The following is a 25,440-nucleotide window of genomic DNA, read 5'->3' on the forward strand; positions in this document are numbered from 1 at the left end:
GAACGACTGCTCTCAAGGTTAGAAGGCTACATGTATCCTCCTTACCTTTTCCTTTTGTGAGATCAGCACACACCACCCTCTATGTGGAGTGCTGAGGGGTTATGATATTTATTTGTATCGCGCTCATAGACAAGTGTTTCAGAGCGTGACAAGGCAATGGAGGGGAACAGGGGAGAACAAAACAACGGTTTTACTAGGCCCAGTGACAATGAGAACGTGCAAGTGCATGGGAGAGGGGGAGGGGAAAAGTGCATGGAAGGGGGAAGAGTGGAAAGTGCGGAGCAGAGGAGAAACAGATAAATAATAAATAAATAAAAATAAATAGATAATGGTGGCAATAAACAGTGGTAGTGCAGCCGGCAAGTGCTGTGTTTATGGCAGCAGACTGGGTAAGTCTGAGAAGTGCAGAGGAAGAATATGGTGATGGTGGGGGACTGTAAGGGTACAGATACAGACCCCAGTGCAAGGGATGGCCAGGAGGGAGGCAGGGTGAGCAGGTACCTGGGCCCAGGAGACAGAGGGTGGCAAGGTGCACAGTGCCATGAGAGATGTAGGATATTTTGTGTAGATTTGGGGCCTAGCAGTATTTTCTTACCGCCAAAAGTAATTCAGCAATAATCACTCCTTGCATTCAGATTGGGTTTGATATTATAGTATTACAGTGGATATGCATTATTTCAGCACACAGATCCATTTAGTTGGTATGCATTTCGTTGTGGTATAGTGATGAGCATAATTTCTTTGTTTTATTTGTGGCCCCAACATACAAAACCCCTTTCTTTTGTTTAGACTGTTCTTGTGATCTCTAGAGGCCCCAGGCTTCTACATTATTCAAGAACACCACATTTTCATATGGAATGCCACTTATGGCTGTTATCACTGATTTATCTACACCAGTGAGCTATGCTTCCATAAAGTATTCACAATAACATGTGGTATAATCACTAATTTATTTACATTAGTGAAACTATTTCCAGAGGCCTCTCTTTCTGCTGACTCATATACGTCCAGCAAACTATTGCATTATGTTCCACTCAGAAATCACACACAAATATATACATTGAGTGGAACCATGCACACAGCTATTTATAATTGCTCATAACATTACTTTATCTGCATAGAAACTTGGCGCTTTAAGCATCATTCACTCTATGGCATAATATTGTTTTTAGACACCAAATGAAACAGAAACAAGACTACTCTTAGGCAGACTTATCACAATTTCATTTTACAATGATACATTACCATTCGTGAGACAATCCTCTTCTGAAATAAAAACACGAGAAAGACAAAATGCAAGAACACTACCAATTTCATTTCATATTTGCACAAGAGAGAGAAAAAATTACATTGTTTGTTTTGCCTTCAGCTGGCAACATTAAAATGTGTCATTTGAACACAGTGAAAAGCTATCGCTACGCTGCCTGTCTAAAATAGGTCTCATGCACATACCGCACCCTCACTTTCATACAAGATCATTACCAGCGAGTTGTAGCTGTTTAGCACGCAAACTCCCCGGAGTGGTCGCTTTCTTTAAATGGCTCAAGGCTTTCCTTCAAAGCACCCCAGCGAGGACATGCAGTTCTGATCTGCGGTCTCTCAAGCCAGTGCTTATTGACTGGACTCTTCAGCCTGGGAAAGTCAGCAATGGACTGGGACGGCATCTCTCAATCAGTAAACCCCATAGAAACTCCAGCCAGGTCTTCCCCGAGCTGTGTAAAATGTCCTCTTCCTTTCTTCCTCCCTGAAATGTACCAAGAGACCTCTGTTACAGCCCTTAAGGTGACGTGTCACCAATGAAAATGCACAATAATCTATCCTCCTCTTTTAAACAATGGCTTGGCTTATACGGTTTAGAAACTGTATCTACTCATTTCCTGACATGCAGATTTCGCATCCAGCTAACACAGTGAACAGAGAAAAAAAATGAATCCAAGTGCACGTTTAAAATGACTTTCAGAGCCTGTCTTTTCCACCTCATGTTGCACTGGAGAACACATTATGGTGTTATTTGATTAAGATCATGTTAGTACTGTTAATTATATAAGTTCATTAATCCTCTAATGTGTCTCCTGCAACAGAGGCATTTCAGGAGAAAAGGAGAAAAAAAATGGTGCAATTGCTTGTACTGCATTATAGCAATACATTAATCCCATGCAATGGTGCTGTGCTCCCAAAACACGCTAAATAATCCTACATATCCCCTCCTTTTTCTGAGAATTTTGGCAATGGTCCAAGCCACAATTGGAAGAAATCCAACTTGCTCCCTTTCTTCTTTTTTAAAATGTAACAATCCAATACAATTTATATTCAGGTGTGAAAATTGAAAAATCACTGCTCAATCATCATAATATTAAAATTCATTTTTTAGTCCATCAGTTCTTATAAAATGTTCTATATTTTTCTTCCCAATGGAAGTGTCCATAGTACAGTGTCTTACTTTTGTACTTGAGTTCAATCACAAAATAATAAAATAAAACAAATAACTAAAATAAAGAATTAACATAACAGATTAAAATAATAAATACGTGGAACTCCATACTCCAGGACACTTGTCTGCCTCTGATATGTCCCGACCAGCGATGTCACATCATTTGGTTCATTCGGGTACTCTTCCATCTTGGCACTCTTGGATCCTTTCCCCATAGGAGTCATCACTTTTTGTCATTCCGGTTACTTTGTCTTCACCTCCACCCGGAGGCAGGTATCATTCGATCTTCATCCAGGGGACTCCAGGACTCCATCGTCTCCCGTGACCTCCGGTACAAATATGTTAATATTCTAAACCAAATAGAAAAGAAACAAATTAAGTACATAGCACACTACTAACTTCACCCTTTTGCCAAAAATAAAACATGCTTTATATTTCGCCCTTTTCCATCTTGCTTTCTGAAATTAAACATAGGTTAAAGAGAAAACAAACATACATAAAACAGCATTCAATATTTAATACATTTTGACACCAATTCCATAAATTTTAGCTTCCATTTTTTTTTAAATATATATATTCACATATTTTACAGTGTTTATGTGCCATTATCATAATCAACCATCTTTATTTAACTTCTCTGCCACTACTATTGACTAGACCCATTCACTTTACCTTTTTATGTTCAAGGGACTTTATCTGCTTCTACACGCTCAAGTTGTTTAACCTCATGTTTAGGGTGACATGGTTTTATTTGATTTACGTGAACAAACTGCTCTGTTGCTGTTTCACCTTCAGTCTTCAAAATTTTATAGACCACAGGAGAGACCTTATCTATAATTCGATATGGCCCCTGCCAGGCTGCTAGAAATTTGGAATTTTTCTGTTTACCTTTTCCAAAATGAAATTTATACACCTGATCGCCAACACAATATTCCTTTACTGACGTCTTTTTATCATAATATGACTTTGCACAGTCAGCAGCTCTTTCTAAATTTTTCTGTACAAAAGCAAATGCATGTTGTAAATGCTTCCTCAGTTCATCAATGTATTCATGAACTGTGGATGCGCTCACAAGTGTTTGCTCATGTGTCCTGTATAGCAGGTGTTGTGGTAACACCATTTTCCTACCTGTCAAAACTTCATGAGGGCTAATACCTGTTGCTTTGGCAGGAGTTGATCTGATTGCCATCAGAACCAAAGGTAAGCGTAAATCCCAGCTGGAACCTGCTTCTGCCACGAATTTCTTTAAAATGTCCACAACAGACCTATTGCTGCATTCAATTCCACCTGAAGACGCCGCCCGATATGCGATATGTAACTTTCTCTTCACACCCAGTATTTGCCATACCTTACTCAGAGCACTTGTAAAATGACTTCCTCTGTCTGATTCTATTCTTTGTGGCAACCCAAACTTTGAAAACACATGGTTCACCAGCAATGTGGCTGCTGTTTGCGCACTACAGTCTGGTGCAGGAATACACTCAATCCACTTCGGCATCAAACGCACCACACTTAAAATATAACGGTTCCCCCTACTCGACCTCTTTACAGGCCCTACATAGTCTATTTGCAAATCTGACCATGGAAGAGTTAGGCCTCTTTTCATTAATGGAGCTCTATGCATTGGTGAAGCAGGTTTAAATTGGGCACATACTAGACACCCTCTAGTATATAATTCTACATCTTGGGACATATGTGGCCAATAAGCATAATCTTTTAGTATTTCCATTGTTTTCTGTGAGCCTCTGTGGCCTGCAGTTATAGCATCATGAGCACGGTGTAGCATTAGCCCTCTGAATGAAAGGGGTACCACCCACTGTATTTGTCCTGTTATGGACTCTCTAATCATGAGTCCATCTTGTAGTCTTATTCGTTTTTTTATTCTTTAATAGCACCCTCAACTCTTCTTTTCCCATATAATCATTTTCTGTTAAAGGGTTTTGTTCAGGATCTATCAAATGATTATAATAGATTCCCAAAATTCGATCATTCTTTTGTGCCTCAATCAGATCATGATCTGGTGTATCATAACTCCACTGTACCACTGGTTGATCTGTCTCCTTTGTCGCTTTAGAACGTGTTACTGCATCAATTTGTATTTCACCCAGTAAATGTTCAATAGGTAGCAATCCTCCCATCACAGCCCCAATTTTAGCCAGGTGATCTGCCTTATCATTTCCCTCCTTATCCTCTCCTGGAGTTTTCAAATGCCCACAAATTTTCCTCCAGTATATTGTTAAATCATTTTCTGACACCAATTTGTCTATGGCTTGTATCATTTTTCCATGTTTAAGTGGCTTTTTATTGTATGTAATCATGCCTCCCGCTTTCCAGCCAGGTAAATATTCCACAAAGCTATTTCGTGCGTAATCAGAATCAGTCACCAGAACAATTTCACTGAATTTATTATCAACCGCAGTAGCAATTGCTTTATAAATGCCCGCCAATTCCGCTACCTGACTGCTCCTAGCACCAATTCTCATCCCTATACTCGGGATACCTTCACACTTCAACCAGACATTCCCTATTCCTGACACTAATTGTTTATCACTGTCATTTTCAATGTGAAAGGCACAACCATCCACATATACAGTTGGCCAGTCTTTGCATGTTTTTTCATCAAAAGCTTTATGTGGTGATTGTTCAAATTCCTGCCAATTAGGTTCCACTTCCATTTCATTTGGTATTTGTTCAGCTGCACAGTCATGTAAATCTGCTAAACCTTGAGCAATTGGGCTTTTTTATTTTGGCCATATCTCACTTCTACAGGAAAACCCTGTAATGCTAGCGTCCATGAAGTGATTCTGGACTGCGCTAAATTACCTGACCTAATTCTTTTACTCTCTAAAAATTGCAAAGGTTGATGATTTGTCTCAATAATCATCTTTTCTCCCTGAACAATGGGGCGGAAATGTTGTAGCGCCCACACAGTGGTTAATAGGGCCTTTTCAGATTCATTGAATTTAATTTCAACTTGGGAAAATGCCTTACTTGCATATGCAATGGTTTTGTGATTCAAATCATGTTTTTGTGATAACACTGCTGACATACAATGTTCAGAGAAACCTATTTCTATAAAGAAATCCCTGTCCTTTATGGGATATGCTAAACATGGTGCCTTTACAAGACATTCCTTTAATTTAGCCACTGCCTCAGACTGCTCTTTTTCCCATTTCCAGGGTGTATTCAGTTTAAGCAGTTTGGTCAATGGTTGAGTGATTTCAGCATAATTTTCAATTAACTTTCTGTTATAGCCTGTTATTCCTAATAGACTTTTCTACCCCTTTCACATTTTTAGGATCTTTTAGTTTCTGTATGGCTTCTATGTTCTTCTTTTGTGGATTTAGTCCATGTTCAGTCACTTCATGGCCTAGAAAATTCACCTTTTTCTTGCACCATTGTGCTTTTTGTAAAGATACTTTGGCGCCTGCTTTCTGCAATTGGCCAAGAACATGTCTTATTTTATCAAAATGGCTTTTCAAGCTTTCATTTTTTATCAGGACATCATCCACATAAATTATGGTTCCTCTTTCTGCTGCATCAGGCATCGCCTTTCTCAAAAATATTCCAAATTCACTCCCACTATTGACATACCCGAATGGAGTTCTAACCCATGCGTATTGAGTCTTATCAAATGAAAAGGAAAATAAATTCTGTATCTCCTCTGCCAATGGCACACACCAATATCCAGAGGTGAGATATAATGTGGTGAACACTTTTGAACCATGTACCTGAGCTAATCCCTGATCAATGAATGGCAGTGGCCATCTGGATACTGGCACTCTTTTATTTAACTCTCTCAAATCTGCACACAGTCGCCATTGACCGTTTGGTTTTAACACACCTAATATAGGTGTATTGGATGTGCTATGAATGGGCCTGATGATTCCCCGCGACTCCAAATTTTTAATAATCTCTGCCAATGATTCTAAACATGCCAGCGGTAGTCTATACTGGAGTACAAATACTGGGCTTTTGCTACACCCTTCCGGAAGTATGGCCACATGTAAATTAGTTAGCCCACAATCATAAGCAGCTTTTGCAAATACATCTTTAAACTCCATAAATATCTTCCTCAATTCATGCCTATCCTCCTCGTTGTCACATGCATCTTCCAACAAAATCTGCTCCTCTACCATTTTGGGGAATTCTGTAAAATGTTCTGGCATGGGAATCTCGGCGCTTTCCTCTAATTGTGTGGCTGTGTCTCTTTGTAAAGCTGCCAGTTAAATGTTTTGGCATATCAGCTTCCACTTCAATGGGCTGATTTTCTATTTCATTTTCATTTAAGTTAAATGTTATGCAATCCTCTTGATGACAGCGCACTGTCTCGCTTGAATCATAAGGGTACACAGAATGAATTCTAAATATCCCTTTGGGCTGAGAGTCCAGGTATTCTGGCAATTCGCCCTTAGCATCTACATACTTTTCAGGGATATTTCCTCCAATCACCATGTTATTTAGATCAGCTGTGTAATGTGATTTTTGTATGGCCATTCCTACTGGGAAGTTTTCCTCTAAATGAATATTCTGATAACCTTTATTATTCACCATAATTTTTACAGACCCTTCACCCACATCTACCATTGCAATGTATCCATAATCCAGGCCCTGCTGTTTTATGGATTCATTCAGACACACAAATGCATCAGAATCTTTCATCTGCTGTCCATTTTTGCATGTCAGTGTTATTGCAAACTGCTTTGTGAATGCAGGGATAATAGTATCTTTCCTCATTTGTAATTCAATTGCATAAGGGACCAGCTGTGCGCAATGATAAGCCCTTGTTTTGTCTTCAAATTCAGGTGCCATCCCACCTATGCGTGACCATATCTTTTGATTAAGGAAATCTAGCACCATACACATTCTGTGCATGATGTCATTGCCCATGTAAAAGTCATTTTGTGTTCCACACACTATCCAAACATTATGGTAAATTGTTTTTTGTCCAATGCTAATTTTCAGCATGCATCTACCTGCAATTCGGTTTTCAAAGTCTGGACCGTCCAAACCAGAGACATACTGGTTTTTAATCCTAAATTTCGGGATCTCCTCCCTTTCCATTATTTTTTGCAACAATTTCTCGTTAATGAAGCTCCTTTCCTGTTCAAGTGCTAAAGTGGCTTTTATTGTTTTAGAATAGTCATTTATCCCAACATGAACCCATGGTTGTTCATCTTACATGTGTATTCCAGCAAGAGTGGTAATGTGTTTTTCTGAACCTGCTCTAGGAGCAGTATTCTATTTGCATGTCTTCTCTTTTAAATAAAAACGTAAGGTGTGCTCATATATGGCAGTTTGCCATTCTTTCCTTGGGTCTAAGTATATTTGCACAGGTAATTTTTTATTTTCACTCTGCATCTTGTCTTGACACATTAATATAATAGTGACGCTAGGTATGCAACTATTCTGGAGATACACCTCCACTGCATCCTTTGTTTTTGCAACGGTGTGACATTCATTTATATTGCTGTTTTGCGATTTTAGTTTCTTAGGTCTCAATGGTTTTTTTGGTTAAGGACCACAGTACTCCATTCACCCCATCTATGAGCGGAGATAATCTTTTCAGGCAATCTGTTTCCATTAGAAATGGAATATCACAATGGATGTGACCAATACCTCCTGTTTCATTCTGTTTACTATCTTTATATCAACCTCAGTGGCGCATATAATAGGCACCTCCTCCCTGTTAAAATTATGCACTGGACCTTGATTCTCCTTTACTGTGATCTGATTCTGCGGGGATCTCCCTTCATTGATACTCTTTACCAGCTCCTTGGACATAATTGTGGCCTGTGCGCCAGTGTCAATCATTGCAAGTGTATGGCATTTTTCTTCCACAATGATGGGAGCATAATACCTGTCTTCAACTTCCTCTAACACACATAGGAAATGCAAATTCTTACTGATTTCAGGGCTCACCTTTCTCAGGCCTTTTTCACTTTTGGCTAAGCACATTGGTAAATGGAAAGACATTTTCCCTCCTTTTTGCTCATTCCTGTGTGAGAGACTTTATTCATTTCCCCATGTTCAAAGGTTTTTTGGAGTGTGGCCACCGTTCGCCCATTCATCAGAGGTCACACTACAACCCTCCAACTGAACATGTGTAACAACATCACTTGGCAATTTGTCATTGTCTAATTCTGTACATTTGTGATTATTCAGTATGATACCAGCCCTTTTAACCTCTTCAAAAATATGTGGTTAAAAGAATTCTTCAGGTGATTGACCTGTACCCTCCTTTTGAGTATTTCTTTTTCCTGCCTGTGTTTGGTTATTGTTTGGATTGCCCAGGGAAGGAGCTATAGCATCGCCACTTACTCCCGGTTCACTGGTATTCCGCATGCATGAGTCATTTTTCTTAAACCTGTCTCTTTGTTCTTTTGGGTTTTCAGGTTTTCCTATTTCATTTGTACATATCGCCAATGTTTGATTTAGTTCTAGATTAAAGCGTACCTCTCTTTTAGAAGTATTTGCATTTTCTGTTACATGTTCATGTACTGGTATTTTCACTTTTACATCATTAGGCATCTCAGAGTCATTATGCAAAATTACATCAGAGCAAACTGTCTTTTCGGCGCTGCAGGTATCATAAGTACTTAGTCACTTTTCAGAAGCCCCCCGATCATTGCTATGGCCATCTGCCCCCTCCTTTGATGACTGTTTTTGTGTTGTGCAGAGCTTTCCTATTTGCTCAGCCAACATTTTCACTTGGGCCTCGGGGCACTGGAATCTTTCCATCTCTCTAGAATCCTCTCTGTGGCCTAGATCGATATTGGTTGTTTTCTCCCTGATTGGATCTATTCTGATACCTCTCAGGAGAATGATTTCTATTGGGATGGTTCCTGAACTCTTGATTCATTTGCGGAGGGGAGCGGTGTGCACCCATCCTTTGGTTGTAGTCTCCTGGTGGGGAATCATTATACTGACGTGAAGTGTAATTCATGTTCTGTCTCATATCTTGTCTCTCAGGTTGTGGGTACTGGCCCCTATGTTGATTCCCATTATCAGCGAATCGATCCACATATCGGGGCCATCCTGATCATGGTATTGGGATCAAATCTGCTTTGTGTCCCCAATGTCTGATAAGGACCATCATTTCTTTGATCCTGATTTTGTCTCTGGTTATTGTTCATACCTGACATATCAGGTCGATAGCCTGCCCGGGGCCTATCTCCTAAGTACCTGGGGCTGATGTAACTCTCCCTATTACTAGGATCATGTGATTGGAACATTGGTGCAGTGTGTGATGACCTTTGTTGATTACCCCTCTGTTCAGGTGCCAAATTATTTTTACTTGGACTTTGACCAGACTCAAGGGACATTTTGGCTGACCTGATTTCCATCACTGTTGCTGAGGGTTCTTTAGATTTAGGTCTAGTATCTCTTATTTTATCACTTTCCCTACCCTGATAATATAGTACCTCATATAGTTTTGTGCTTTGGTGTACAATCCATTCCAGGGACTTGTCACGGTCAAATTCACGGACCAATTGGGATATGATGTCTTTCTGCAGCCCATAGAAGTAGGCAGTTTTAAATTCATTGGAATTGGGGTCAAAAGATACATCAAAGCGAGAAAATGCTCTTTTTAAGTCTTGTAAAAACTGGCGAGGGGATGTATTAGGCCCAGCAGTGATTGTGTAAGCAACTTTCTTTGCTTCCTGCAATGACTGGAAAGGAGAGAAATGAAGCCTGATCTCTTTTTCGAACTCCACCCATGTCATATTCTGCTGTTCATTCAATCCTCTTATATTACTGGCCGTCGGGGCATCTAAAGTTAAATGAAAATATTGCCTGTACTGTTCCTTAGGTATCTGTAGTGCTTTAAAAATGTCATGAGCCGCTTCTAAGTGATCCTCAATGCAGCATTCCCCTCCTTTTTTAAATGGTTTCAAAATGGTTTCATCAGGGCTTTAATGGATTTCATTATCTTTATGGGGCTACTTGTTGCAATGCATGGAATTGCACTACTTCGTGACTCAACCCTGGCTCCAGGTGTATGGGATTGGTGGCGGCCCCTAAGGGCGCTGCAACCAAGTTCAGTCACCGGCCCAGTCACTGGGGCACTAGCCCTTTGGGTAGAAATAGAATTCACCTCAACTCCATTGAATGTGGTACCCTGCCGCCTCTCCTTGGACATGGGAATGCACATTTGCTGTTCTAAGTCCTTACACTTTTTAAGGAGCCTGTCCGCTTCGTTTTGCAAATAGTTTTCATCACTCATTTTATTAATTACCTCCTGCATGTCGCACATTTGCATTTGGAACACATTAAATTCTTTATTCCTCTTGTCTCTTTCTTGGAGCATTTTAACCATTTCGTGTTCCGCATTTTGGAGTTCACTTTCTTTCTCATAATGTTCTTTTTGTAAAATCTGCATCTCTGACACAACCTCATCTTTATCTTGTCTAATGTGGTCCACCAATGCTTTTAAATGTACCAATTCTTGTTCACTGTCCTCAAATTGTTTCTTGCTTTTGGACGATTGAACATCAAAATCTCTGCATTTTAACCGCATGTCTTTTTGGCATACATCCAATTCTGCTCTTAACATTTCCTGATTTTTACTTGCCCCATCTAAGTCAGTCTTTAACCTGTTAATTAGCTGGGTGTCATTTTCTTGCATTCCCAGGGACCTATTCAAAATAAACCAGATTTTGGCGCATAGACATATCAAACAGTCTTTCTCTGCATTTTTATCGGCTGCATTTAATAACCTTAGAAGGCAGACCTGAATTACGCTGCCTTCTGCAAAAATATTGTCTAGTTTTTCTTTCTGCACCTCACCCTAAATGCGGTCATGCCATTCTGAGGTACTGTTTGATGACCACGTCCCATGTGCGAATAACTTTGCCTCTAAATATTGCACTAGGTCTGAGAATGTGGTTTCCCTTTGAGACATTCTGAAATTCGTTTTTAGTGACACACTGCTATTATGAAATGGGTTCCCTTTAATGTACAGATGGCGGTGTGAGACACACTTGCCATGCCCAGTAGGTGCTCTATGATCACGTTCCCAGCCTGCAACGCACCATAAATATGTAGGGTATTTTGTGTAGATTTGGGGCCTAGCAGTATTTTCTTACCGCCAAAAGTAAAGTAATTCAGCAATAATCACTCCTTGCATTCGGTTTGGTATTATAGTAATATAGTGGATATGCATTATTTCAGTACACAGATACATTTAGTTGGTATGCATTTCGTTGTGGTATAGTGATGAGCATAATTTGTTTTATTTGTGGCCCCAACATACAAAACCCCTTTCTTTTGTTTAGACTGTTCTTGTGATCTCTAGAGGCCTCGGGCTTCTACATTATTCAAGAACATCACATTTTCATATGGAATGCCACTTATGGCTGTTATCACTGATTTATCTACACCAGTGAGCTATGCTTCCATAAAGTATTCACAATAACATGTGGTATAATCACTAATTTATTTACATTAGTGAAATTATTTCGAGAGGCCTCTCTTTCTGCAGACTCATTTACGTCCACGCACACAGCTATTTATAATTGCTCATAACATTACTTTATCTGCATAGAAACTTGGCGCTTTAAGCATCATTCCCTATATGGCATAATATTTTTTTTAGATACCAAATGAAACAGAAACAAGAATACTCTTAGCCAGACTGTGTTATCACAATTTCATTTTACAATGATACATTACCATTCGTGAGACAATCATCTTCTGAAATGAAAACATGAGAAAGACAAAATGCAAGAACACTACGAATTTCATTTCATATTTGCACAAGAGAGAGAAAAAATTACATCGTTTGTTTTGCCTTCAGCTGGCAACATTAAAATGTGTCATTTGAACACAGTGAAAAGCTATCGCTACGCTGCCTGTCTAAAATAAGTCTCATGCAGATACCGCACCCTCACTTTCATACAAGATAATTACCAGCGAGTTGTAGCTGTTTAGCACGCGAACTCCCCGGACTGGTCGCTTTCTTTAAATGGCTCAAGGTTTTTCTTTCAAAGCACCCCAGCGAGGTCATGCAGTTCTGATCTGCGGTCTCTCAAGCCAGTGCTTATTGACTGGAATCTTCAGCCTGGGAAAGTCAGCAATGGACTGGGACGGCACCTCTCAATCAGGAAACCTCATAGAAACTCCAGCCAGGTCTTCCCCGGAGCTGTGTAAAATGACCTCTGCCTTTCTTCCTCCCCGAAATGTACCAAGAGACCTCTGTTACAGCCCTTAAGGTGACGTGTCACCAATGAAAATGCACAATAATCTATCCTCCTCTTTTAACAATGGCTTGGCTTATACGGTTTAGAAACTGTACCTACTCATTTCCTGGCATGCAGATTTCGCATCCAGCTAACACAGTGAACAGAGAAAAAAAAATGAATCCCAGTGCACGTTTAAATGACTTTCAGAGCCTGTCTTTTCCACCTCATGTTGCACTGGAGAACACATTATGATGTTATTTGATTAAGGTCATGTTAGTACTGTTAATTATATTAGTTCATTAATCCTCTAATGTGTCTCCTGCAACAGAGGCATTTCAGGAGGAAAAGGAAATGGTGCAATTGCTTGTACCGCATTATAGCAATACATTAATCCCATGCAATGGTGCTGTGCTCCCAAAACACGCTAAATAATCCTACAGAGAGCAGATCAGCAGGGCGTAGGGGGAGCGAAGGCAGAAACAAAGAGGAAGGTCTTGAGGTGCTTCCGGAACCGGAGATGGTTCTCCTCAAGTTTTAGTGTGTAAGGGAGGCTGTTCCAGAGGGAGGCCCCAGCCGAAGACAGATCTACCCCCAGCTCGTTTCTTTGAGAAACGACTGACCCTGAGGGAGTTAGAGGTAGAGGAGCGAAGAGCTCGAGAGGGGAGATATTTGCTGAGGGATAGCTGAAGGTATTTTGGACCCAGGCCCCAGAAAGCATTGTTGACAATGCAGAGGGTTTTGAATTTAATCCTTGCAACCACTGGGAGCCAATGGCCCTGAGGTTCTTAGCCTCGCAGGTAGGGATAGGAAGAGAGCCAAGGGAGGCCGGCCAGAGAGTGAGGGTAAATGATGGCGAGTGTCAGAACATTTTCAGTGGAGAGGAAGGGTCTGCTTAGTGTGATGCTGTATAAGCCGTGGAGGAGGCAAGCATGCTAATATGGTTGCTCATGGTGAGGTACAAGTCAAGGTGTACTTTTAGGGTTTTGACTTTGTGAGAAATGGGGATGGGGTGCCATCTATCACTATGGCGGTGTAGTCAGTTTGCTTAGTCTGGCTGGGGTGCCAACTATGAGGATCTCCGTTTTTTCTCTGTTAAGGCAGAGACCATTGTTGGCCATCCAGTTTTGGATGAGGGAGTAGATTTTGTTGATGCAAGCTGTGTCATGTTCGAGGTTGCCTGTGATGGTAATAAGAATTTGCGTGTCGTCGGCGAAGTTGGTGTAGATTACTCCCATGGCGTCTAGTGCCGCGAAGAGTAATTTCGTGTAGGCATTATAGAGCATAGGGGAGGGGCAAGATCCTTGCGGTACTCCTAGAGGTACAGGGATGGGGTCGGCTGCTTCTTCCCCTAGGGTGACTCTGGAATTGCGGTCGGATAGGAAGGATTTTATCCAAGTAGTGGCTTTATTGGAGAAGAGGAAGTTGGTAGCAAGGGTTTGGCATAACTTGTCATGGTCGACTAAGTGAAACGCGGCGGAGAGGTCAAGAAGAAGTACGATGCCCAGTTTACCAGAGTCCGTAATAGAGTCCATCTGTTTTTTTAGGTCTAGGAGGGCAGTCTCAGTACTGTGACTGGGGCGGAATCCCAATTGTCTGTCCCCTAGCAGATGGTTCTGTTCTAGGTGGGTTTGGACTTGGGTGTATGCTATTTTGTCGATGGTTTTGAGGAGAAATGGCACTGTAGTTATGGGCCTGTAATTAGTTGTGATTGCTGGGTCTAGTGAAGGTTTTTGGAGTATGGGTGTGACCGAAGCTCCTTTGATGGAAGCTGGTATTTCACTAGAGTTGAAAGATTCGTTAACACATTTGGTAATAGGGGCAAGTGTGGTGGAGCAGTCTTTGACAACTTTGGCAGGGAAACTGTCTCTCCTTTACAGTTGGATGACTTGGGAGAGGCCATTGTTTTGAGGACCTGGTCCTCAGTGACTAGTGTGAAATGGAATTCGGGTATATTAGATCTTGTGGTGGTGTCTAGTGGATGGGGTGGAATAGTCTGACTTTGGGCCAGGTCCCTTGAATTTGATTTCCTCACTGTAGATCCTTTTTCTAGATTGCCCTGCTTACTTAACTTGTTGGTGCTGCTCAATTTCTGCCTAATCTTTGTCTTTCCCTCCCTTTTAAATTGCTGGAGTGCCATTTTGCTCACACTTCATTTTAAGCCTAACTTGTCCAGAATCTATTGGGTGCGGTGTAGTGTATTAGAATCGTGATTTTTCAACCGCTTGATAATAGTGAAATGTTTAATAACTGATGTGTAAATAAATGTATATTCTTTTACTCAAAAACCTTGAGTCAGTGTTTGTTTGAATCATAGTAATTGCTGTCCTTTGTGTACCTATTGGTACTGCTCACTTTACTCTTGAGATAAGTCTGGCTGCTCAGCCATCGCTACCACTTTACTGTGTAGTACAGGCTTGTACCAAAGGTGCATTTGTACTGTCACTTGTAGTCTTAATTTTGTGTGGTGTTCCCAAAGGGTACTGCATATAATTCTGCCTAACAGGGGGCGTAAGTGCTACCAAACCCCCACCCCCCCACCCCAAGTTCCCTGAACCCTTGGGCCTTTTAATTGTTATTTGCTCCGTCTGTGGTGTGAAGCTTGAGCTCCAACGCCAAAAACAAACGCTTGTGTATACGCATTATAAATGCCATATCATATCAGATGGCACCCAAACCAAGATCACAGAAAGTGGTGCAAGGGAATACAGGACGAAGGAAGACCACATCCCCCCTATGCGCCAAAAGGGGGGGGGGGGAATTGATGCAGTCAACTATAAGATGGAGTGAAGTAGGCGAGAGGGACTCCCGCTTGCCTTAAAGAAAAGTCCTTTATTCAGGTCATACGAAAATAAGATATATGAGCTGTTAGACAAGATTGTGTACAGCAACCTTGATCTCCTGGCAATAGGAACCCAACCTTTGGTATAAGTCTGTACTACACAGGTTGGTAGTGTGGCTGAGCAGCCACGCTTATCTCAAGAGGGGTCAATGTGAGCAGTAGTGAAGTTACAAAGATTCACAATGACAATTATTCAAAGAAACTCTTCCACTCTAGGTTTCTTGATTAAACAATTATTAATGTATTTAACAGTCAGTTATATAAGCCTTCTACAGAAGGGAGCAAAACATAACACTTCAAAACGCACTGTTTTTCTAAATCAGATGATACCCATTGGGGATGGCACACAGACACTTCCTACACCTGCAGGTGACTCAAATAGCTAGGACACTGTGGACATTGATTTATCACTGCTACATTTTGAGCAATACTGAGTTTGGTGCAAGGGTTAGATAGGGGAATAAAACAAAGGTTAACAAATACTTCATAAAACTGGTAAGTACTTTTTGAACCCTCCAATGCAAAGTAAATTAACCCTTTCCTTGGGGAAAAGTAAAGACAACGTCAGAGGTAAGAAGAGTCTCTCAGGGAGCCAGGGCAGCCAATGTTAGCTGAGCAAAGTCTAGGAGAGCTGAAGATCTTCTTTGCAGGCAAGTACAAGTCTTGCACAATGTTTTTAGAAAGGTTTGTAGAAATAAGATTCACTTGAAGGGCCACAAGCTGAGAGGCAAAGATGCAAGCAACTCTGCAAGGTTTACCAAGACAAGTCTGAACTGAGAACAAGTAAGGCTACACCCCCTGTGAACTTCTGACCAACGATGGCACCCTCCCTCCAGCAGTACTGCGCTACTGTGTAAAATACCAAGACCAATGCTGGCACCCTCCCTCCAGCAGTAATGCGCTAATGTATAAAATACCAAGAACCAACGCTGGGACCCTGCCTCCACCAACAGTACTGCGCTACTGTATAAAATATCAAGAATAATGCTGGCACCCTCCCTCCAGCAGCAGTAATGCGCTACTGTATAAAATACCCAGACCAATGCTGGCACCCCCCCCTGCAATACTGCACTACTGTATAAAATACCGAGACCAATGCGGGCACCCTCTCTCCGCCAACAGTACTGTGCTACTGTATCAAATACCAAGACCAATGCTGGCACCCTCCCTCCAGCAGTACTGCGCTACTGTATAAAATACCAAGACCAATGCGGGCACCCTCTCTCCGCCAACAGTACTGCACTACAGCATAAAATACCAAGACCAATGCTGGCACCCCCCCCTGCAATACTGCACTACTGTATAAAATACCAAGACCAATGCTGGCACCCTCCCTCCAGCAGCAGTACTGCGCTACTGTATCAAATACCAAGACCAATGCTGGCATCCTCCCCTCCACCAGCAGTACTGCGCTACTGTATAAAATACCAAGACCAATGCAGGCACCCTCCCCCTAGTACTGCACTACTGTATAAAATACCAAGACCAATGCTTGCATCCTCTCCCCACCAGCAGTACTGCACTACTGTATAAAATACCAAGACCAATGCTGGCGCCCTCCCTACACCAACAGTACTGCGCTACTGTATAAAATACCAAGAACAATGCTGGCACCCTCCCTCCAGCAGTACTGCGCTACTGTATAAAATATCAAGACCAACGCTGGCACCCTCTTCCCAGCAGTACTGTGCTACTGTATAAAATACCAAGACCAATGAGGGCACCCTCACTCCAGCAGTACTGTGCTACTGAATAAAATACCAAGACCAGTGCGGGCACCCTCCCTCCAGCAGTACTGCGCTACTGAATAAAATACCAAGACCAATGCTGGCACCCTCACTCCAGCAGTACTGTGCTACTGTATAAAATACCAAGACTAATGCGTGCACCCTCCCTCCAGCAGTACTGCGCTACTGTATAAAATACCAAGACCAGTGCTGGCACCCTCCGACCAGCAGTACTGAGCTACTGTATAAAATACCAAGACCAATGCTGGCACCCTCCCTCCAGCAGTACCGTGCTACTGTATAAAATACCAAGACCAATGCGGGCACACTCCTGTTGTAAAGCACTTGAGCCAAGTTTCAGCTATAAACAAACTAAGTAACAAGGAAAGCAGAATACAAAAAGGGGAAATGGCTGGGCCTAGCACCTAAAATATCAAAATGTGGAGATACGCAGAACCAAAAAGTAATGTAGTGCCTGCAATTCAAGATGACGATACACATTTTAACAAAATATGCACCACATTTTGTTAATTTCCTTCTTATGCAGCACCTAATATTTTCAAAACCCACATTCTAGCAAGCAACATTTCCCCCCGAACATGTTCATTTGTAAATACATTGGGGCTTAGTAGGAGTACGGTGGTGCAGTAAAAATCAACAGTAACAGAGTGGTAACTCAGTTACCGCTGCATTAATGCACAGCAGTACTACAATTTAGGCGGTGGAGTGGATGATTCGCCTCGAGCAAAAAGCTGGAGGAAAATCCGCCACTTAACAACTGAAAAACAGCAAAATCGGTAGAATTACCACCGGCAGTAATTCCATCGAAATCCCCATGGAGTCCTATGGATTCCAATAAAGGGGGACTAACACTGCCTACCAATAACCAATAGGGAACATATTAGCAGAGAAGTCTCGCCGACATACCTGGATGTATTTTCCTTATCCGCATTTTCTTTACACATGTGAAATGGCCTTGCACAGCACCCTAGTCAAGGATTACCTCAGCCATCTCCGATGTTTCATGGGTGTATCGTTTCTGTTAGAAATGACAATGTTCAATAAGTTAAACAATAGCGTCCTAGTGAGGCCTTACTGTATATCCATTTGAAGTAAAATTGTTCTTAACTTTGGTGAAATGGCATTGCTGCTCAAACATCTTATTGTACATGCTGCAAGCTCCAGCACACAGTGATTTAGTCCCCGCTGCAGACTATACTGACAACCCCAACTCACCCACTCCACTCAGCTGAGCCTTTCCCTGTACTCTGTCTACTTTCCTTTTGTATTGTTGCATTTACGGTTTACAGAAACCTTACAACAAAAATATTACAAAACACTAAAACATGTATCTCTCATAACATTTAAAAAACGGAATAAATGAAAATTCAAAATTCAAATTTCAGGTGCATATCACAACATGGCATCACAGAATTTGAATGTTTTTTTGTCCAATTCTGTTGTGACAAACTTAGAATCGGAGAAATGTTAGATCGCCACATGCATCTACACAAGAGGAGGTTCAAAGACATTAACTGTTTTTTTTTTTTATCAAAGTACGACCAGGCGGTAACCAAATGTCTCAAGGTTTCGGTTGAATTCTTGACCACACAAAATCTACAGTTATAATTAGTAGAATCACGGATAGACAGCAGTGAGGAGTCCTTCCAGTGCTTAATCCTCTCGTATGTGGGAAATGGATTAAGCCTAAAGCGCATATACATCACGCGAATGGTTGCACAAGGAAAGCGTTGAAGTTATAGTGGTATTCCTTCTCTCACATGGGGAAAATGGGAATAATCCCCATAGGTTGAGTAGGAAGCAATACAGTCCACAGTTTCAACCCAATGAGCCCTGAATAAGCTCCTCTTAACGATCCCCTGACGCTGCACAAGATTTTCCTCCGTAACCCCAATAGAGACCAATACAGACTTCATCCTTTGTCTGAACTCTTGAATGGAGGGGATAGATTCTGCAAACATAGCTAAATGGAGAATCTCGTATAGAGAATTTTTCGGGGGATCAATCCATTTCCTGAAGGTTGAAAGCGGTTTCCAGATATATGTGGCCTTCAGAGAAACAAGGCAAAACTTGTGTCTTATAACCGTGTTCGGGATAGCCATGGAGAGACTCAGCACCTCCTTCCATAGCTTACGTATTAAGCGTAGGGCCCATGTCGCGGGTAGACAGGTCAAGACCGTACAAGATGATTAGGTTCAAATTTAGCCAGATAGTAGCACCTCGCAAGGAGAATTTACACACTTCGAGCTTCAAAAATCTAAGTTGAACCACTTTGTCTTATCAAAGAGACTGCTTCGATAAAGTTCAATGCTAACCCTATTAGTGAGGTTATAGCCTAGATAGGTGACGGCCTTGACATGGTCGATGCTTTTTCCGGCCCCATCGCCCAAACACGAGTCTGAACCTTGAATCCCCTCGAGAAGACCAAGAAGTTCAATTTACATGCATTGGTTAGGACATTATTAGCCATGGCATAGTCAAAGAATAGCTGCATTTTGCTCCTAAGGCCTCTCAGAGTTCTGTCTAACAGGATGAAATCATCCGAAAAGGCCATCCATTCCAAACTAGTATTACCCAATCTTGCAGGCACAATAGAAGCACCCTGCCACAGTCTCTCCACATCACATTCATAGAAGTTGAATAGTATAGGGGCCAATGTAAAACCCTGTTTTACCCCAATAAATGAATGCATCTCATGCAATAAGGATCCTTCCTTAGTTAATCATACGCATATGGCGGTATGTGTATTTAACAATGCAAGGAACTGAACCAGTTTACGAGCTATGTTCATATCGAGCAGTTTGAGCCAGAGCCTAGACCTAATAACTCCATCAAAAGCACTAGACATGTCCGAAGATGCTATAAAGACTTCCCCCACTTGGGTGTAATGTACATAGTGTCTAGGATGGGCCGTAATGGTCGCATTAAGTGAGGTACCCAAATCTTCCCTGAACCCCACCTGAAACTGGCTCAAAAGATTGTTAGTTTTAACCACTCGATTAAGGTCTCTCAGGAGAAGGATGGAGAAAACTTTGCTTGTGGCGTCCATCAACGCAATGGGCCTATAGTTAGGGTCAAGTGCATCCCCTTTTTGTGGATAGGTAGAACGATAGATTGTGCCCAAGAAGCACGAATAGAATGGGACTGAAAGATATGATTAAACATTGGCTTCAGAAGTTCAGGCCATAACTCAGGTGCCTCTTTAAGGACTCGGTCTACTAACAAAACCCTCCCACTCAGCCTGAAAGATCTAGTGAATTATACCTATCCCACCCTTCAGTCACCTCCACCCCTTCAGAAACCCATCCTGCTTTCCCCCACCGCTCAGTCACCTCCACCCCTTCAGAGACCCATCCTGCTTTCCTCCACCGCTCAGTCACCTCCACCCCTTCAGAGACCCATCCTGCTTTCCCCCACCGCTCAGTCACCTCCACCCCTTCAGAGACCCATCCTGCTTTCCTCCACCGCTCAGTCACCTCCACCTCCTCAGAGACCCATCCTGCTTTCCTCCACCGCTCAGTCACCTCCACCCCTTCAGAGACCCATCCTGCTTTCCCCCACCGCTCAGTCACCACCACCCCTTCAGAGACCCATCCTGCTTTCCTCCACCGCTCAGTCACCTCCACCCCTTCAGAGACCCATCCTGCTTTCCTCCACATAATCTCCTGACCACCTGCTTTCAGTAGGCAATCCTCCCCCCTGGTATGCCCCACCTCAGAGCCCCTTCCTGTAACCTCGAAAGGGTTTCTCTGAGCTCTTTCTTGACTCTCCTCAGAGTCTGTACCTTTCATCCTAGAGCGCCTGAACTCTAGAGCCCCTGATCCTCAAAATCAATCCTCCATGCCCAGACCCCCGCCTAGATCCTACAGAGAGGCTTCATTAATGTCCTCTTACAGCCCACTTTACGCCTTCTTACAAGATGACGCGCTCTTCAATTTCAGAACTCCCATCCCTGTCGTATAGCTGCAGATGGCCTCTCACAGACTCATTTTTACCCAGTCCTGGGTTTCTATCTAACTGCACATTTTAATTTCCCCACGATAACATGTGCCAGTAAGCCCAAACATACCAAGTGCCTTTTATAAAGTGTCATGACTGAATGCTGGGGACCCTCATGACATGGAATCGATTGTGAGACATGCCATGGGGCGAGATGGCACATATGCCCCCCCTCAGGTCACATGCCTCTGAACCCTTCTGGTCCGTTTTCAGATAAATCCCAGGAGCCTGCTCAGGACGCTAATCTCCCTCAAAGAATCCAGTAACCTTTAAAGCCCCATCTGATACCACTAAAGCCCACCCTCCACCCTTCCTGATTGTTTCAATTCCTTCTCATTCCATTCAGAGTAGCCATGATCTACACACACCTCTCAACTCACCACCGCATTTCGTGGGTGGCACCCGCTGTGAACATACTGTCACCCTCCCAACACCCCACTCCCTTCCAGGGATTTCAATGGGCTCATCCGCACATGAACATTTTCACCAACATTTTAAAAATGCGATACTTCCCATTGATGTCAATTCGGTCACAAGCCACACAACCCCAAGCACACCTGATTTCACAAGCCCTGGAGAGTCAATAGGATGAGAAGTGTGCAAACACCCCAGTATCCCACACCCAAAGATCTTGGGGATGAAAAACTATTTTCCGTTTTTCTTTTTCATTAAATTAATTTTAAGCAATAAAAATGCACCACGAATTCTACAAATACAAAAATCACAAAAAATGTAGTTTTGCTTTTCCAGTCATGAAACCAGGAATGCAAGTGCCAGAAAGCAAAGAAGAAATGCAGGAATGGATGAACACATCCTAAATGACGTGGGGCATTATGCCATGTAGGATCCCCCCACCCCGCAGGACAGTCCTGCAGATCACGCAGGCAGATCCAGTGCCATCCAAACGGCACCGCTCAAACAATGCCACACAGATCCCAGGGTGACCCTGTCCCACACCGGAGAGAACACAGATCCCAGGGTGACCCTCACCCACACCGGAGAGAACACAGATCCCAGGATGACCCTCACCCACACCAGAGAGAACACAGATCCCAGGATGACCCACACCGGAGAGAACACAGATCCCAGGATGACCCTCACCCACACCGGAGAGAACACTTCACTGCACAGCTTTGCCGCCTGGGGAGGTGGGGAGCAACCGTTTGTTTTTGAGAGACTGCCCACAAATGACAGCTCGGGTCCCGCGTGGAACAGAGCCCCTCCCCGGGATGCCATAAGTCCTCCTTTTGCTTCAGGCAGCCTGAGAGGGGGTATGCAGGACGCATGGCCCCCCTGTAAATTCGGCCTTTCCAGGGCTTGCACTTGTGTGTGGAAGTTGGAGCTCCAGCAGCAGCGCGGCTCTCCCCATGTCTGTCACACATGTTAAGGGGTAGACACTGATGGGGGGAGGGGGCTACACGCAGGGGCTTTTGCCCTTCAAGAAATGTGAATGGGGGATAAGAAATGGGAAGGGAGCATAATACTGCAGAAATGCTTATGGGGTTAAGACCCAAGTGAGATTAGAATCACGTTACTTTTGCCGGGTGCAAATGCAGGATGGAGAGAACAAAACTAAAGTCGCACTAGTATTGTTTAACATATTTTTATGACTATATAGTTTAGGTTAGTTTGTTATGAAAGGCTAGCTTATTATAATGTGGGCTCTTCTCAAGGCATTTTTTTTATAAAGAAAGTATTATTTAGGCACATGAAACTCAAAGCAAAACCTTAATATTTAGATCAACTAAAAGTGGGAGCACATTTGTTTAGTTTGTCACCTCCCACTGTCTCCATTTAACCAAAGTGTGTGATCCTGAGCAAATCATTGAATCTCACCTGAAGCCACTGTGAATGATTCAGTTCACACATGTATCATGCTAGTATATACAAAAAGCCTTGTGGCTACAGAGTTGCTCCTTATATAATAATAGTGCCTTTCATATATTTCATAGCACAGTTATGCACCACTCGATTCCTTATGCCAGCATCTTGTAATGTCACAGGATAGCCTGGCTCTCCCCCGCGCCCTGGAGGCTCAGCCGCAGGGAGAGCCCAGGACACCATGGCCTCCCCCTGGGACCCACGCCCCAGAGAGAGCCCATGGTAGCATGGCCTCCCCCTGGGACCCGAGCCACGGAGGCTCAGCCCCAGGGAGAGCCCGGGACACCGTGGCCTCCCCCCTGGGTCCCGCGCCCTGGAGGCTCAGCCCCAGGGAGAGCTCGGGACAGCATGGCCTCCCCTGGGACCCGCGCCCCAGAGGCTCAGCCCCAGGGAGAGCCCGGGACAGCGTGGCCTCCCCCTGGGATCCAAACCCTGGAGGCTCAGCCACAGGGAGAACCCAGGATAGCGTGGCCTCCCCCCCTGGGACCCGCGCCCTGGAGGCTCAGCCCCAGGGAGAGGCCGGGACAGCGTGGCCTCCCCCCTGGGTCCCGCGCCCTGGAGGCTCAGCCCCAGGGAGAGCCAGGGACAGCGTGGCCTCCCCCCTGGGTCCCGCACCCCAGAGGCTCAGCCCCAGGGAGAGCCCAGGACAGCATGGCCTCCCCCTGGGACCCGCGCCGTGGAGGCTCAGCCCCAGGGAGAGCCCGGGACAGCATGGCCTCCCCTGGGACCCGCGCCCCAGAGGCTCAGCCCCAGGGAGAGCCCGGGACAGCGTGGCCTCCCCCTGGAGGCTCAGCCACAGGGAGAGCCCAGGACAGCATGGCCTCCCCCCCTGGGACCCGCGCCCTGGAGGCTCAGCCCCAGGGAGAGGCCGGGACAGCATGGCCTCCCCCTGGGGGCTGAGGAGGCTCAGCCCCAGGGAGAGCCCGGGACAGCATGGCCTCCCCCCTGGGTCCCGCGCCCTGGACAGCATGGCCTCCCCCCTGGGTCCCGCACCCTGGAGGCTCAGCCCCAGGGAGAGCCCGGGACAGCATGGCCTCCCCCTGGGACCCGCGCCCCGGAGGCTCAGCCCCAGGGAGAGCCCAGGACAGCATGGCCTCCCCCTGGGGGCTGAGGAGGCTCAGCCCCAGGGAGAGTCCAGGACAGCATGGCCTCCCCCTGGGGGCTGAGGAGGCTCAGCCCCAGGGAGAGCCCGGGACAGCATGGCCTCCCCCCTGGGTCCCGCGCCCTGGACAGCATGGCCTCCCCCCTGGGTCCCGCGCCCTGGAGGCTCAGCCCCAGGGAGAGCCCGGGACAGCATGGCCTCCCCCTGGGACCCGCGCCCCGGAGGCTCAGCCCCAGGGAGAGCCCAGGACAGCATGGCCTCCCCCTGGGGGCAGGGAGAGTCCAGGACAGCATGGCCTCCCCCTGGGGGCTGAGAAGGCTCAGCCCCAGGGAGAGCCCGGGACAGCATGGCCTCCCCCCTGGGTCCCGCGCCCTGGAGGCTCAGCCCCAGGGAGAGGCCGGGACAGCGTGGCCTCCCCCCTGGGTCCCGCGCCCTGAAGGCTCAGCTCCAGGCTGGTCTCCCCAGGGCACATTCTTCTGCCTTAAACATATATATAAAAACAAAAACACTGCACGTTTACCATCCTCGAGAGCAGTCCTTCGCTTCCAGCATCATGTCTATGAAATGGCTTTGATATCGAGCATGCGTATTTGATAGTCACGTGGTTTAGTACAGAGCATGCGCAGATCACTTTTTCCGGTTTAACTCTCACTATTCCCCGTCTCGCGTTTGACGCATGCGCAGAGCTGCGATTTGTACATTTTTGAATGTCACCTTTCTTAGCCATGCGGTCCCACACACGGCTCATGCCCTGAATATACGTGCGAATTAAATAAAAACAAAGCAACATTATATACAGCCAGTATTCGAATAATCTAATATTAAGAGCGTGGCTAGTGGACACATCTCTCTGCACGGGAGGGACACTCTACACGCACACGTGCACATTTTAGCAAAGTTAATGTCTCTCCTCGTCCAGTGGCCGAGTCCTGCAAACGCGGTTGAAGTGGCGAGGGGAAAAACAACCATGACTTTAATAGGTTTTAAGGTGAAGACAGTCTATACACGGGGACTGTATATATATGGCGTTGACGACAGAGCAGAGCAGGAGCAGGTCCCGAATAACGGGGCAGCGTCCTCTTCCCTCCCCCCTGGGTAAGCAGGAGGAGTGGGGCCAAGCCTGTGAAAGGCAAGAGTGGCTGGAAGCCCGCCAAACAGGCAAAAGGCCAGCAAAAGCAAACCATGGAAAGGGGCGTGCCTGCAGGGGATTATAAACCACCAGGTAGCCGACTGCCGGAGCATTGCAGTCCAGCGAC

General features: G+C 44.5%; 1 long non-coding RNA gene across 1 annotated transcript; it reads right to left on the bottom strand.

Annotated features, from left to right (window-relative positions):
* Nucleotides 1-1,294: 1,294 nt before the first annotated feature.
* Nucleotides 1,295-24,779, bottom strand: LOC138452970 (uncharacterized). Its single transcript, XR_011260338.1, has 3 exons — nt 24,705-24,779; nt 18,109-18,220; nt 1,295-2,781 (listed from the first exon to the last, which is right to left on the bottom strand). It is a non-coding gene; the product is annotated as an uncharacterized lncRNA (long non-coding RNA).
* Nucleotides 24,780-25,440: the final 661 nt, after the last annotated feature.

This window comes from Ambystoma mexicanum, chromosome 4p, assembly GCF_040938575.1.
Source record: "Ambystoma mexicanum isolate Mex_15411 chromosome 4p, UKY_AmexF1_1, whole genome shotgun sequence".
NCBI lineage: Eukaryota > Metazoa > Chordata > Amphibia > Caudata > Ambystomatidae > Ambystoma > Ambystoma mexicanum.